Below are 14306 nucleotides of genomic sequence, written 5' to 3'. Positions count from 1 at the left end.
CATCTGTCACTCTGGACCTAATTCAAGAGGAATTTTTAAAAAGTAACCAGCAAGTTAGGAAAGATGTGTAACCAGGAAGTAGGGAGAAAGCTAACTGTGCTTTCAACATCCCCTGGGTCTCTTGGGCCTGGTTAGGCCAATGCTAGAGGAAGGAAGATGCTTCGCATCATATGAGCATTCATAATTTGTATTATAACAATGGAGGAATTATGTAATAATTAGGCTGAACCAAGCTAGTAATTTTTGGCAAATTAAAGGACATGTGTGAGTATCACCAGAAGTCTCCTGCCTCCCCCAGGGTAGAAAAATAACTCTCCCAGAACTTTGGCTTTTAGCTGACAACTCCAAAGCAGTAAGCAAACCAGCTGCATTTGAAATATTAGCTAGGGAGAGATTTGAATCTTTAGAATTATAAAGCAAACCTTTGTGTAGTGGGCAATAAGATACATTTCTTTGTGCCAGCTTTGGAGAGAAACTCTGTTACTAATTCTATTTTGAATATGGAGACTCTAACAATAAAGAAAGAAACCATATTAGTTGTTTGTGAAAACTGATGAGCTGAAACCCTGGAGATACAATTCCTTGAGAGCCAACCTAGTCCTACCCTGTGACTGATTTTTCTTCTGGGCATGACTTAACCACTTGGCTTCAGCCATATCCTGGCCCAGATGGTTGCCGCCTCTCACTGTATGAATCTTATACCAATTTGCAAACTCATTGAATTTGCATTCTGTCTGTGATGGTTAATATTTGAGTGTCAACTTGATTGGACTGAAGGATGCAAAGTTCCTGGGTGTGTCTGTAAGGGTGTTGCCAAAGGAAATTAACATTTGAGTCAGTGCACTGGGAGAGGCTGACCCACCCTCAATCTGGTGGGCACTGTCAAATGAGCTGCCAGGGCAGTTAGGATAAAAGTAGACAGAGGAACATGGAAGGACTTGACTTACTGAGTCTTCCGGCCTTCATCTTTCTCCCATGCTGGATGCTTTCTGCCCTCGAACATCAGACTCCAGGTTCTTCAGCTTTTGGACTGTTGGACTTATACCAGTGGTTTGCCAGGGGCTCTCAGGCCTTCAGCCACAGACTGAAGGCTATACTGTCAGCTTCCCTACTTTTGAGGTTTGGGGACTTGGACTGGCTTCCTTGTTCCTCAGCTTGCAGATGGCCTATTGTGGGACTTCATCTTGTGATCATGTGAGTCAATACTCCTTAATAAACTCCCTTTCATATATACATCTATCCTATTATTCCTGTCCCTCTAGAGAACCCTGACTAATACACTGTCCTTAATTTTTCTGTTGGTTCCCTTCTTGCTTACACTTATTTTAGAAGCCAGTCCCTTCCCGTATACTTGGAGAAACAGAAACTTTTCAGAAAAAGTCTGAGAAAGATATTATTTCTGGTCTCAAAGAGTTCATCTTCTAGTTAGGGTGAGAGACTGGACTTGTCTAGACTTCTCACATATGTATTCTTGTTCCTGAGCCTCTTCGGTGGGTTTGTGTCCTACCTTCTCCAAGTACATGGCAACTTGGTCTCTGCCTCGGTCACCCCAGGGCACTCTGAGTTCCATATGCTCTGTGTGCACAGCAGGGGCCTCTGTGGGCCTGACTCCCTGAAACACAGGCAACACTGCCATCCTCTTCTTAGTCAGTTACATGAGTTCAACTACTTCCTCACTGTCTGCCTCCTCCCTGTCCTGCTGCCTTCCAAAGGGAGAATTTTACCAGACCAATTCCAACAATAAACACAGGTCCCTTTGAGGTCTTTTCCTATCAATGTTAGATACTAGCCCATCCCCTTCAGCCTATCCACTGAGTGGTCCACCTCTAGTTTGGTGACTGCTATTATTATGTGGCTCACTTTTAGTTAGTAATTAATTATCACAATTTTTTCCATATTTGTCATAAATGATAATTCATCTGTTTTTGCCCTTCCCAGTCTTCATTCACTCATTTATCTATTCACTCACTCATGCATTCATTGAACATTAATGAACTCCTACTTTGTTTAAGGTCACACCCTACAAGCTGGGGAGACAGAGATGCAGGCAGTGGTTCTCAATCTTGGCTGACGATTTTAGTCATCTGAGAATCTTAAAAAAAACAAAAAAAACAAAAAAAACAGATGCAGTGCCCTGGCCCCATCTCCAGAGATTCCAAATGAATGAATCTGGGGCAGTGCCTGAGCATCGGTGATTTTTATTTAATTTTATTTATTTATTTATTTATTCATTTATTCATTTATTTATTTTTGAGACAAGGCTCGCTCTTGTTCCCCAGGCTGGAGTGCAATGGTGTGATCTTGGCTCACTGCAACTTCTGCCTCCCAGGTCGAAGTGATTCTCTTGCCTCAGTCTCCTGAGTAACTGAGATTACAGGCGCCTGCCACCACGCTCGGCTAATTTTTGTATTTTTAGTAGAGACAGCGTTTCACCACATTGGCCAGGCTGGTCTCAAACTCCTGACCCCAGGTGATCCACTTGCCTCGACCTCCCAAAGTGCTGGGATTACAAGCGTGAGCCACCACGCCCAGCCAGCATCCGTGATTTTTAAAAGCTCCTTGGGTGATTCAAAAGTGCAGCTGAGATTGAGAACCATGAGAAGATGAGGTTTAAAGGCATGGCTTTCCTGAACACTTCAGAGGGACTGCTCTTACGCGAGCCTCCCAACAGGCCTGATCCCTTGGCCTGCACAGGACTGACAGCCTTTCCATCTCTGCTCATCCCCATTGACCACAAACTTAGCCGCTGCTCAGGCGAGAGATGTGGCACATCTGACTCAAACTGAGCAAAGAGAAGACGGTAGCATGACTAACTTTCTCTCAGCTGAACAAGAATGGTTCCACCTTTGTCTAGGGAGCATGCATGGTGGTTTGAGAAACTGTGAGGCTGCTGCCCACCCCAGCTCAGGAGTCCTAACGCTTGGGCAGAGAAGATTTTGAGGCAGGTCTGAATATCTCTAAAATTTGTATGGCAAGGTGAGGGTAACAGCTTACACTTCAAGAGAGGCCGATGCAATTTTAGAGATGTGACAGGCAGTTTGCTGGGATGTTTAATTAGTAAGTAGAAAAGAAGGAAATTTAGGACATCCCAGCCTTCTCCGGGTCTTTCTGCTTCTGTGACAGGATGTAGAGTTAAAAGCATGAGAAGACTGCAAGTCCTGCCCCTTCACATTCCTCCACGCACTGAGAAATCCTATCTGGTCCCTTCTCTGCCTGGTCAGACTGAGGCCTGGCCTCTCCCTCCAGCAGGTGTACGACTGGAGCCCGTGTGAACAAACTGCTGAGAATCAGCCCTTCCTTCCATGGAAATCATATATTGGCTGGGGCTCCAGGGTATGCTTTGTGCTCCGATGGTAAGGTTCCTTTCTTTTCCTTCTCTGTAGAAAATTTCCCTCTCATGGTGGCACAGGGAGAAAATAACGTCCTAAAAGTGGAGACAGCCTGGGGCAAGGAGATGGCTGCGAAGGCGCCATTTCTCTGTGTGTCCAGCAGGGGGCGCCGATGACAAGCGCGCGAGCTGCGAGGCCGCACAGACTCTTATGCAATGATGAGGGCGCAGGCTCCGGGGCCAGGGATGCTGACGCAGGCCTGAGTCCGGAAAAGACCCGCACATCTGGGGCCCAAGTGGCCCATTTCCCTAAAGGGGAGCACAGACTCTCAGGAATCGTCATCCTTCCCATGAAATCCTGGAAACTGCTTAGTTGAGTTTCTGGTTGACTTGCCGCTGCGTGCGCTGGCAGCTGCCTGTGAACCCAGTGACTCTGGTTCAGTGCTCCTATTTGTTTTCCAAAAGGGGTTGCCCTGATTTTTGGTGTTGTTTTTTAAGACTAAATAATAATAGGCATCATAGGCACCCTTTCCTGAACAGCCCCTCTATGTCTTCCCAGTGCTACGGGTTTGATGCTCATTGTGTCTGTTCCCCTGCTGTGCGTTTCATCCTCTCATCCTGCAGCAGGGAGCCCCACCAGTGCCTCCCATCAGACCTCCCTGCTGTGCTCAGTGCAACTTGCTTTTAAAAGGGAGCCAGGGAGAAAGGGACGGAAGGAGGGAAGAGGAGAGGACACCAATCCTTTCCCAGATTCATTGTCCCTATCAAAGCGAGAGAAAGCGTGTGTTTAGAGAATGAACAGGAAACGATGTTATTTGATTGTCTTAAATCAGTTTCAGCTTGCTGTTATTTTACTGTTTAAGGCTTCTGTTTGTTGTGTTTTGTTTTGTTTTCAATTTCCCTCAAATGCATCAGTGATCTCTAGAATATTTCTGTATTCTAGAGAAGATGTGTGCTTAACAGGGAGAGAAAAGGTACAATGGGATTCTTTCTGGTAGGAAAATAAGGCTGCTTTTTAAATGCCTTTGCTTTCTTAATTTTGTATAACAAAATTATACAAGAAAAATTATGAAATTATTTTTAAAAGAATTATAAGAATTCAAAACGAGGCTCCCTTCACTGAAGACATATTTACTCAAAAATCTGGAAAATATAGATCTAGAAGAAAAAGCATAAACATTTACAATCTCTAAGCCAAGCAATAATTATCATTTAATTTAGTATATCAAGTAAGGATCTTTTTCTAACATGCTATATGCTATACTAGAAAGTGTTATAGTATTATACATAGATTAACAATCTATTGTTTTCTTAAAATATTTTGATAATTTTAAATATTTGCATGGTATTTATTATATGTCACATAAATGTAACAAAATATATTCAGTTAATTTAATAAGGATGGATATTAAAGCTATTTTCACTTTTTTTTCTATTTTTCTATTGTAAACATCACTAGGATAACTTTTACATACATTTCTATTTCCTTGGGAAAAATCCCTAGAAGAAAAATTGAAGATCAATAGATATTTAAAGCTACTCAGCATGTATTTGCAAATGTTCTTCCAGAAGCACTGAGCCAATTTGCGTTTTCACCAATGGTTAGGAGCCAATACCAATAGAGTTCCTTTTCATGTGCTTTGACAATGTTATAGGTTGCAAATAGTATTTTACTGTTGTTCTAATTTGTATTCCTGTGTCTTTTTCTCTTGAATTTTTCAGACTCCTTTAAGGATCTTTTCAAAGGTCTCCAATTTTGATACAAGCAACAAAGAATACAAGTAACAGCTAAAGAAACCAGGGAACTGTAGCAGCAGAGTGTAGCATTGAAAATATTTAAGACTTGATAAAACAATGTCCCTTGCATAGACCGATGATTTTATAGGCACTCCCATCCTGCAATGGACTGTTTGTGTTCTCCGAAAATCCATACGCTGAAATCTAATCTCCAATGTGATGGTATCAGGAGGTAAGGCTGGGAAGTAATTAGATCACAAGAGTGGAGCCCCCATGCATGGGATTAGTGCCTTCTAAAAGAGGCCCCCCAGTGCTCCCTTGCCAGCTACTGGCTGAGGACACAGTGAGAAGACAGCTGTCTATGAACCAGGAAGTGAGCCCTCACCTGACATCAATTCTGCCAGCACCTTCATTTTAAACTTCCCAGCCTCCAGATCCGTGAGAAATAACTTTCTGTTGTTTATAAGCCACCCAATGTATGCTTTTTTTGTTTTTGCTTTTGTTTTTTTAATAGCAGCCTGAATAGACTTACAACCAAGAAAATTAGAGAGGAGATCCAAGTTGGATTAGTCTTCAATTTGATTACTCAATTATGATGACTAAAAGACCTACCATGCTCTGAAAGTCTGAGCACCAGAATTCTGGTGATATTTTTTTCCCAAGGTAGCCTAACATAAGGCAAGATTGTAGCATGAAGGAAGGGGATGACTTTTGAGAAGGCTTTCTTTACCTTGGACAGAAACCCAGGAAGGGGGTTGTGGATACAGGTGCGCACATGTCACCTTGTGGTGTGCATATGTGTGTGCTCTTGGGAATGTCATCCCTCTTTATTTTAACTGCATGTGAAAGCAGCAGGAACCTGTGCTAGAAATCAGGGACAATTAGAAGATAGCTGTGCTTTGGGGAAGCAAGTCAATTGACTGAAAAACAATTTGTCAAATTTCTAATTTGTGAAATGGTAAGGGTATTTAGAAGGTTTTCTTTTCATCTTCACCCTATACTTTCCCTGTCCTTGTCTCTGAAGTTGGCCCCGACTATTTTGTTACAGGGGCAGGGTCATGTTCAGAAGCAGGGGTAAGAATTAAACTAAAACATAAGCAAAAACCCTCAATGAGTCAGTAAATTGGTCATTCATCAAGTTAATTTTAACAAATTGGCCTTCAACAAATTGGCCTGGAGCCCTACTTTTGGCACCTTCTTCTGGAAATGTCTTCTTTTGCTTTTTCAGTCCTTTTCTGTTCAACGTTGTACTTCATCTAGACCTTGAGATTGTACCATTCACAATTATAATCTCAACATTCATCACTTGCCTTGGGAGGTACAGACTTCACTGTTGGCTGGCTAAACGTTTATGTGGAATCTTAGTGGACTTGTAACACTATTTAATGAAACACTCAAAACATTCAAAGTCTAAAAGGGAACAGAGATTTGGAAATAACTTCCATTACCTGTTCCTACCTGCCCTCCAGCTTCATTCACGGTCATAGGGCCTTAGTTTTTGGACAGAGAGCACCACCATTTTTGGCCATGAATTCTCTTTTTCCACAGCCCATTTATACCCATCTGGTCACCACCTGCCAAGAAAAGTAAATAACAATCACTGCTTCCTCCACTGGCTTCTGTCCCTGGGGTGAATGGCCAGGAGTTTGAGCCACTGCTGGACAAGAGCCGTTGATTGCTTGAAGGCTGGCAAGAACAGCGGAACCCTCATAGTGACCTGGCCTCTGTGGGAGAGACAAAGGGCTGAGCAGACGTGTCGCACTCAGGTTAACTTCCTGCCAATTTCTCATGAATTTTCCTAAAATAAAAGTGCATTTTCTTCTCAGCCTGATTACATTTCACTAGCACAGCTTTGGTAGATGCTGGACTCTAGAGAGGATTAAAGGTGATGGGAATGGTAAGGATGGTGAATCTAGGATTAAAATTGCCCTGCCACACATTGGGTCAGAGCAAATATTTGTGAAGCTTGAGTTATTTGCACTGTGTCATTATGGTTTCTGTATGGGAAATGCCAAGTTGTACTTCGATGTGCAGGGAGATAAAAATATATTTACAAACACAGGGTGTTACGTGTTAAATGGTAAGGTGCCAGAAAACTAAAACTTGACCAGTACAAGGATGTTGTCCGAGGTGGTGTGGGAAGTAAAATTGTGAATCAGGTGCTGAAATGATTAAAGAAGAGGGAAGACTGAGCTAACGACAGTGTGCATTAATTAATGGAAATGTATGGCCTGAAATGGAAAAGAGGAGATGTAGTTGAGTAACAAGTGCAACATCCTTTCATCTATCACACTGGAAATCCAGCAAAATCTGAGACCAAGTGACTATTTAAAGTCAACTCTATAGAACTCCAGAGCTGGGGATGATTTGTCTGCAGGAACAAACCAGCTTTGCTCTGAGCTAAGAGTGAAAACATATTAAATATGTAGTCTTTTAAAGAATCATATTGCTGTATCATCTATACATATATATATACACACACACACTATTCATATATGTAATTATGAAAGCAGATCATAACATAATAAATAAATATCAAATTATTCATGTTCCTCTTTTGAGTCTTATCCTGCAGAAGGAACATTTTCACGCTTTAAAAAAGGCAGCATCATCTCTGATCTATGAACCATTCTATTTCAAATACATCTTAGTTACAATTTGGCCTATTGCTTGGTGGGAAAGGCCTTTCCATATTTCACTCACTGCAGAGCTATCCAGCTTTCCTGTAATACTCATGTGATGTTTATATCCATCTTTTGAAATGTAGGGGCTATTAGATCAGAAATATTCCACGAAGAAGGGAGCAAAGATTCATGTCACTGACAACTGGAGAAGAAACAGAGAAAGGGTAATAATATCATGGGACAGAATGGAGTCCCTTCCAGATCTTCGGAGGGCTAGCACCATATCCTTCCCAATCATTTATAGCAAGGCTAACTAAGGTCCTGAAGAGTGGGCACCTTCAGTCTAAGGCCATGAGATACTACCCTGATATAGACCAAACTGGGCTTAGTTTCCCTCTGGAATCACCAGAATAGCTGCACTGGTTATACTGTGTCATTTCAGAATGCTCACCTCAACCCTCAGCCCATTTGTTTGCTGACATAATAATTCTTTTTCTTTTTTTCTTTTCTTTTTTTTTTTTTTTTAGAAAAATAAATCTTTGTACTGCAGTTAGAAATAAAGCTTAAAGAAAAATCACTGGGATTGGTGATATGTTGCTTTAAGTTAAAAAATGGCTCTGCAAGGTGGGTATCCAAACCTTTGCAGCTGTTCTCCATGCCAGAAGAACAATTCAAGAGCAGCACATCATGGGCAGCTCCCAGGAAAGGGAGGAGAGAGGCTTGAGGCACCAAACCCATCCAAGCACTCAGCACTTGCAAAGGCCCTGGCCTCCTTTACTATCCAAACACCTTATACTTTCTAGGAATTCGATTCACATGGATTAAAGCCCAATTTACTAAAACTAGTTATTTAGCATTAATAATTTGAGTCTTTAAGTTTTAGCTGGTGAAGGACTATATTAGTTTTTACTTGAAAATCAAGTTTTCTTTTTCTTTCAAATCAAGTACTCATGATGTGTGAAAAATGGCATGCCTCCTGCAAGAGTTACGAGTTATGTGCCTAAACTGGAAGGATCACCTCATTGCAGAATTAGGGGATCATCCAGTGGGAAGGGAGTTTCAAGGTCATTTAGTTCAGCCTCCCAGTGATACAGAAATTCTCTTTGCAACATCCCTGTCAGGCGGCCGTCAAGCTTCTACTAGTGTATTCATTCACACCTGGTCTGTCTAAAACCTTGAGAACAGCCCGTTGTACAGTTCCATAGCTCCAATTGAAGAAAAAGTGTTTTTATTTTCAGTAAACATATACTGTTGTATAACTTTGGTTGATTGGTTCTCATGTAGCAACCCAGAAAACACTGAGCTCCCTCTGACACCCATGCCCTTTGACTGAAAGTCAGCCATAAAATAGAGCACCGGAATAACTTTCCAGAGTCTCAGATTTGCCCCTTCGCTCCACTGCAAGTCAAATGTGTCACTTGTGTTTCAATTCAATCAGCCTTTTCCTAAGGGTTTCACTGTTTCTGTTCCTGTGAGTTTCTTTTTTAAAGATCTGCATTTGTATATTTCAAGTGGAATTTTTTTTTTTTTTGGCAAACTACAACATTTTATTTTAAATTGAGAGATCTGGTTTTATTTTTATTTTTATTTCGGAACATTTCAAACACACAAGAGTAGATATAATATAGTAATGAATGCCTTAGTATTTATCACCCAGTGTAAATATATCAAATTGTGGTCAATCTTATTTCATCATTACCCTCACCCCGTCTTTCTCCTCCCTGGATTGTTTCGAAGCAAATCCCAGATACCATATAATGTCAGCTATACCTTCTCATATGAACCTGGGAGCAAATTCTCCAAACAACAGAATCGACGGAAGACATTTGGGGGACCTAGCCCTTATAGTGGGTGCTAGAGTTATAAAAGTGAATAAAATTGTGTCACCTTTTGGTCTTTTTGGAAAACACTACCCCTCATGTGTCTGTAAAAATTGACTCTTGTTTTTGCACTGACACTTCCTTTTTTGGCGAAAATCTTTCTAAAAATAGACAACAAGCCCCCTCCTGCTGCCCATTTCTTAAACTGTCCTCTTATGAAGGTGAGCTAGGATTGTACAATTAGAATGCTTTGAGAATTTCGTCCCTTTTGAGCTATCTGTACTTTTCAAAGCCTCTACTCATGCTATTGGACCTATCTTTTCCTCTAACAATTAAAAAAAGTCTCTATATTGTGTTATTCTCTGTCTTTTCATCCCAGTTTGCTATGATTAACGTGGTTACCATATTCCCAGGTTCTTCCCATTCATTTACCTTTAGCATTTCATTTCATCTTGGCATTTCTTCCCAGTTGCTCAGACTTCACTTCACAATAGTAATTTTCTTTTTCTTTTTTTGTACCTTCTGAAAGGGGTGTCTAATGACAAAGTCAGTCGATAATTGCCCAGAAGACCTGCATTCACCAGAAAGAGTCTTTCTGCTGCTATTCAGAAGATCAAATTTTAAGCTCAGCATGAACCATGATCCAGTTACACTGTCTACACACACACGAGCAGAGAAAAACCACCATAGTGTGCATGAGGGAAAGATCAGACCATACAATCATTATGTGATAATGTATTAATAATAGATGGTATAATGAACCAAAAATGAGCTTGGCAACACTCCCAGGTACTTTTTACAAAATAATTTCCATAACCTGCTTTGCCTATGAAGAAGGGAACACATTATCCCACAATTACCTGGGGGTGGAATGATTAGCGTGGGTCCAGGACGCAGCCCGGGGACTCTGTGCTTGGCCCTACACCTTTCCAGACAACGTCCTTGGCCTCTCCCCTACCACAGCATGTGTAGCTGTGTGTGGGATGGAGGCTAAAAGCCTGGTTATGCTCCACAGAATGAATTCTTATGTCCATGAGCTCTTCCCAGAAAACATGCAGGGAGTCTCTGCCAGCTGCAGAAGTTCAACTCCTGGGAAGAGGGGATGCATTTCTGTGTTTTATTTAAATGGTGTAGCATGAGTGTGCAGAGCCAACAGTATGAGAACTGGTGGTCCTGACGTATGTCTTGGCTTCATCATCCTGTGATATGGTCCTGAGGCTGACCAGGGGATGGAGCTGACTTTCAGAGCCCCAAATTTGGCATGAGGCACAGCCAATATATGGGACAAAGGTCAAAATGTATGTGACCTTGGTCACAAAAGATAACCTGGGACTTGTCTGTCACTGCAGATCCTGCACGCTACAACATAGCAGTGTTTAGTGCCTGTTTAGGTTGTAGGGGTCATCAGGTCTTCAGGTCTTCTAAGGAGTCACAGCATATATAGCTACATTTTCTGAATATAAATATATGTAGTAAATGGAATGACATAGCACAGGTCATGGAGAGCATAAAAGAACTGTGTTTGAAGATTCTTGAGTATTCTGGTCTGGGTATCAGAAACTTGATACAGTTTGCAACACACCCAGGAGGAAGGATCATTCAGGCATTTGGATTAAGTTGCATTGCTGACATGAAAAGCACAGTTAAAATGAAATGGATCTATTCAATGAGAAGTTCAAAACTTTAGTTGGTTTGCAGAGTGTTTTTGTCTAGCTACATGTATCATCGATTTAATATTTCAATGTTTCAAGTTCATTTCCATGAATGAGATTTCATTTACCCCCACATACTCACTTAACTTACTGAGTGGTTCTAAGTTATGAACAAACACAGCCACCAAACAGGTGATTATTTAAGAAAGAACAGAGAAAACCTATCAGTTACATCTTTAGTTATCTTAGACTTTTAGGCAGAGTCTCTAGAAAGTGCTGAGCAGAGGCTTAACATGGGAGTGAAGAAAACCAACTTGTTTATCCACCTCTAAGTCACAAAGGCCATTCTGCACACAGCACTCAACTTCTGGGAATAGAAAAGCCACTTTGCAAGTTAGCAGGTGAGGTCAGAGTAGACGCATATTCTCTGGGCACATAAATTAGCCAAGGAAGAGATGACACCCCAAATCATCTTCATGGGGCCTAAACCATAGAGCAGAAAAAGCAAATGCACGTTTAGATGTAACATACTTGCCAAAATGATTGGACTTTTATTACATTTCCCCTGTGACCTTAATTACCTTGTATATATTTATCTTCTAACTGGACAACATGATATTCGTGGATACATGCTACTCACACATAGGTGTCTGTTAACACTCAAACTGAACCACTCTAAAGGGGTGTCATTTGTGAAGTCCAGGGAAAACCGTCATAAAGGCAGCTGTTAACTCCTAGGTCACAGGCAGGCTTATCTGCACGAAAGAAATGCTCATGTTACAAAGGGGTCCTTTCTGTCATTTTTGTTTGAAAAGTCTCCTCTAAAATATGCCAATATCTGTGGAAAAGGAGCAAGAATTCCCCTCCAGAGGCTGCTCTCTGGAGAGTCACAGAGATCCTCGTATTTCTCCCATTGTATTCTTCCCAGACTGCCCATTTCAACGCAGCATTGACCAACACATTTCAAGTCCACGAGCACCTCCAAATATTGAATTAGAGAATCTCACAATAAATCCACAGATTAATCGAACTAATAATATTCATAGGCAGCCAGGATGGGTCACGTTTTTCAGCTTGTAGTTTAAATAAAATCACATCTCTTTCTCTTGTATGCCTCCCCTCTCAATTAATTTTTCAGTTCCCACAGTTTGGTTTTTAGAAAAATATCCAGTATAACCTTATTCAGGTTCCTTCTTACTGCCTTGTCCAAGAACACTATGGACTTATTCATTCCAAAGGGTTCATTCTGTACAAGAACACTAGGCAGCCGGTTGGAGAGAGAAAAAACTTGAAAATCTGGTAAATGTACTAGTTACTGATGCTGACACCAGACTCTACTGCTAGAAACTGGATCTGCAGAATCTGAACCAGCCCTCCCTGGCTAACACTCAAAGGCTTTTGGTTGCACCAAAGTCACCAGGGCAATTGACCCCATTCCTTCTTGTAGGTTTCTCCTTGGGAGACTTGGTTTCCATTCTTGCCAAGAGATCTTTAAGTCATCCAGATATAAACTATCCTAACTTCAAACACAAAGTTCAGTCCTCAGTTCCTTGCTTCCTGGAAACCCCAAGGATTCCACACCAATTTTTTTTTTTTTTTTTTTTTTTTTTTTTTTTTTTTTTTTTTTTTTTTTCTGGGCACAAAGAGGGAAGCCTTCAAGTAGCAGAAGGTGCCGGTCTACTCTTTTCCCAGAACAGTTAAGTGTCTCTTCAACCTACCTAGGTATCACCAAGCTTTGGATCACCCTATGCAGAATCAAGAATCCCCACTCCAGAAAGCCTCATCATAGAAGACAGCACACTTGGAAAGGATCCTGCTCCACTCAATGCCCAGTGACACCTGGCATTCTTTTGCTTTGCACACATTTCTTACAGTGAAGGGTGGAAATATCTCTGGATCATGTCTTCGCTCTAGTCTCTGTTCCTATGTTGTGACCTGAGTAAAATTCTTTATTTTCTCCATTAAGAGTAGACTAGGAATTTTCTAACTTAACAGTTTAATAGATCAGAAGTTTTTAAAGATTTTCTTTAGCCTAGGAATCCTTTTTATTCCCTAAGTTTTACAAGTATGAACTTTTACTGTCATATTCTCGGGTGTTCCTGAGCCATAACCTTACTTTCTAAAATCAAATTTTATTTATTTTTTAAATTTTATTTTAGGTTCAGGGGTACATATGCAGGTTTGTTATATAGGTAAACTGTGTCACAGAGGTTTATTGTACAGATTATTTTGTCACCCACATACTAAACCCAGTACACAACAGTTATTTTTTTCTGATCTTCTCCCTCCACCCATCCCCCATCCTCACATAGGCCCCAGTGTCTGTTGTTCCCCTCTTTGTGTCCCTGTGTTCTCACCATTTAGCTCCCACTTAGAAGTGAGAACATGCAGTATTTAGTTTTCTGTTCCTGCATCAGTTTGCTAAGGACTATGGCCTTCAGCTCCATTCGTGTTCCTGTAAAGCACATAATCTCATTCTTCCTGAAGCCAAATTTTAACATATGACACACAACACCCAATTTTTCTTAGTAGAGAACTTAATCCAATCAATCCCATTTAAATCTTATAAAATTTGTTGATGTCTCTATCACACCAGGTTGAAAAATCAAGCACACTGAAGGCTACTTACCATTTTCTACTTCCTCATTGTGAGAGGAATTTTGTAAAATTAGAGGGAGTATCTTAGAGGGGAGGTACGATGCCTTATGATTTTATATTTGTATCCCTATTCTAGCAAATGTTCTGGAGTTCGTTTATAGAACCAGCTTCCCCTCTGCACACACCTGTCTAGTTCCCATCTCATCTGTTGCGACTTTGAATGCTTCTTCTAGAAGACCAATTGCCCAGGCCTGTAGCCCCCATTGGCCCAAGGGTAAACAGATATGGGCCTGCCCCACTCACTGTCTGTATGGCTTTGGCAATTCATCTAATCTCTCTGAGTTTTGGTTTCCTCACTAGTAAAATAAAGAAATAAAATGGTCTCAAATCTTCTCCCACTTTTGGAATTATACATCTGATTAATTATGAACACTCAGATTCTTGGATTCTTCCGAGTCCTTTAAAGCAACCTCTATTACTCCCTGCAAGTAAATATTAGACAATCTCAACCGCTATCATTTCTGCAATTTACATGCAGTTCAAGTAG

General features: G+C 41.0%; 1 long non-coding RNA gene across 2 annotated transcripts in view; it reads right to left on the bottom strand.

Moving 5' to 3' along the window:
* LOC126952636 (uncharacterized) overlaps window positions 1–6727 on the bottom strand; it is a 34345-nt gene extending 27618 nt beyond the window's left edge. For both annotated transcript variants that reach the window (XR_007724969.1, XR_007724970.1), the window contains exon 1: window positions 6514–6727. This is a non-coding gene — a long non-coding RNA (uncharacterized LOC126952636). The remainder of the gene's footprint in view (window positions 1–6513) is intronic.
* Between the last annotated feature and the right edge of the window lie 7579 nt (window positions 6728–14306).

The sequence above is a fragment of the Macaca thibetana genome, chromosome 4, assembly GCF_024542745.1.
Source record: "Macaca thibetana thibetana isolate TM-01 chromosome 4, ASM2454274v1, whole genome shotgun sequence".
Lineage (NCBI taxonomy): Eukaryota > Metazoa > Chordata > Mammalia > Primates > Cercopithecidae > Macaca > Macaca thibetana.
The sequence above is the reverse complement of the archived record's forward strand: the minus strand, read 5'-3'. Positions and strand labels throughout refer to the sequence as shown.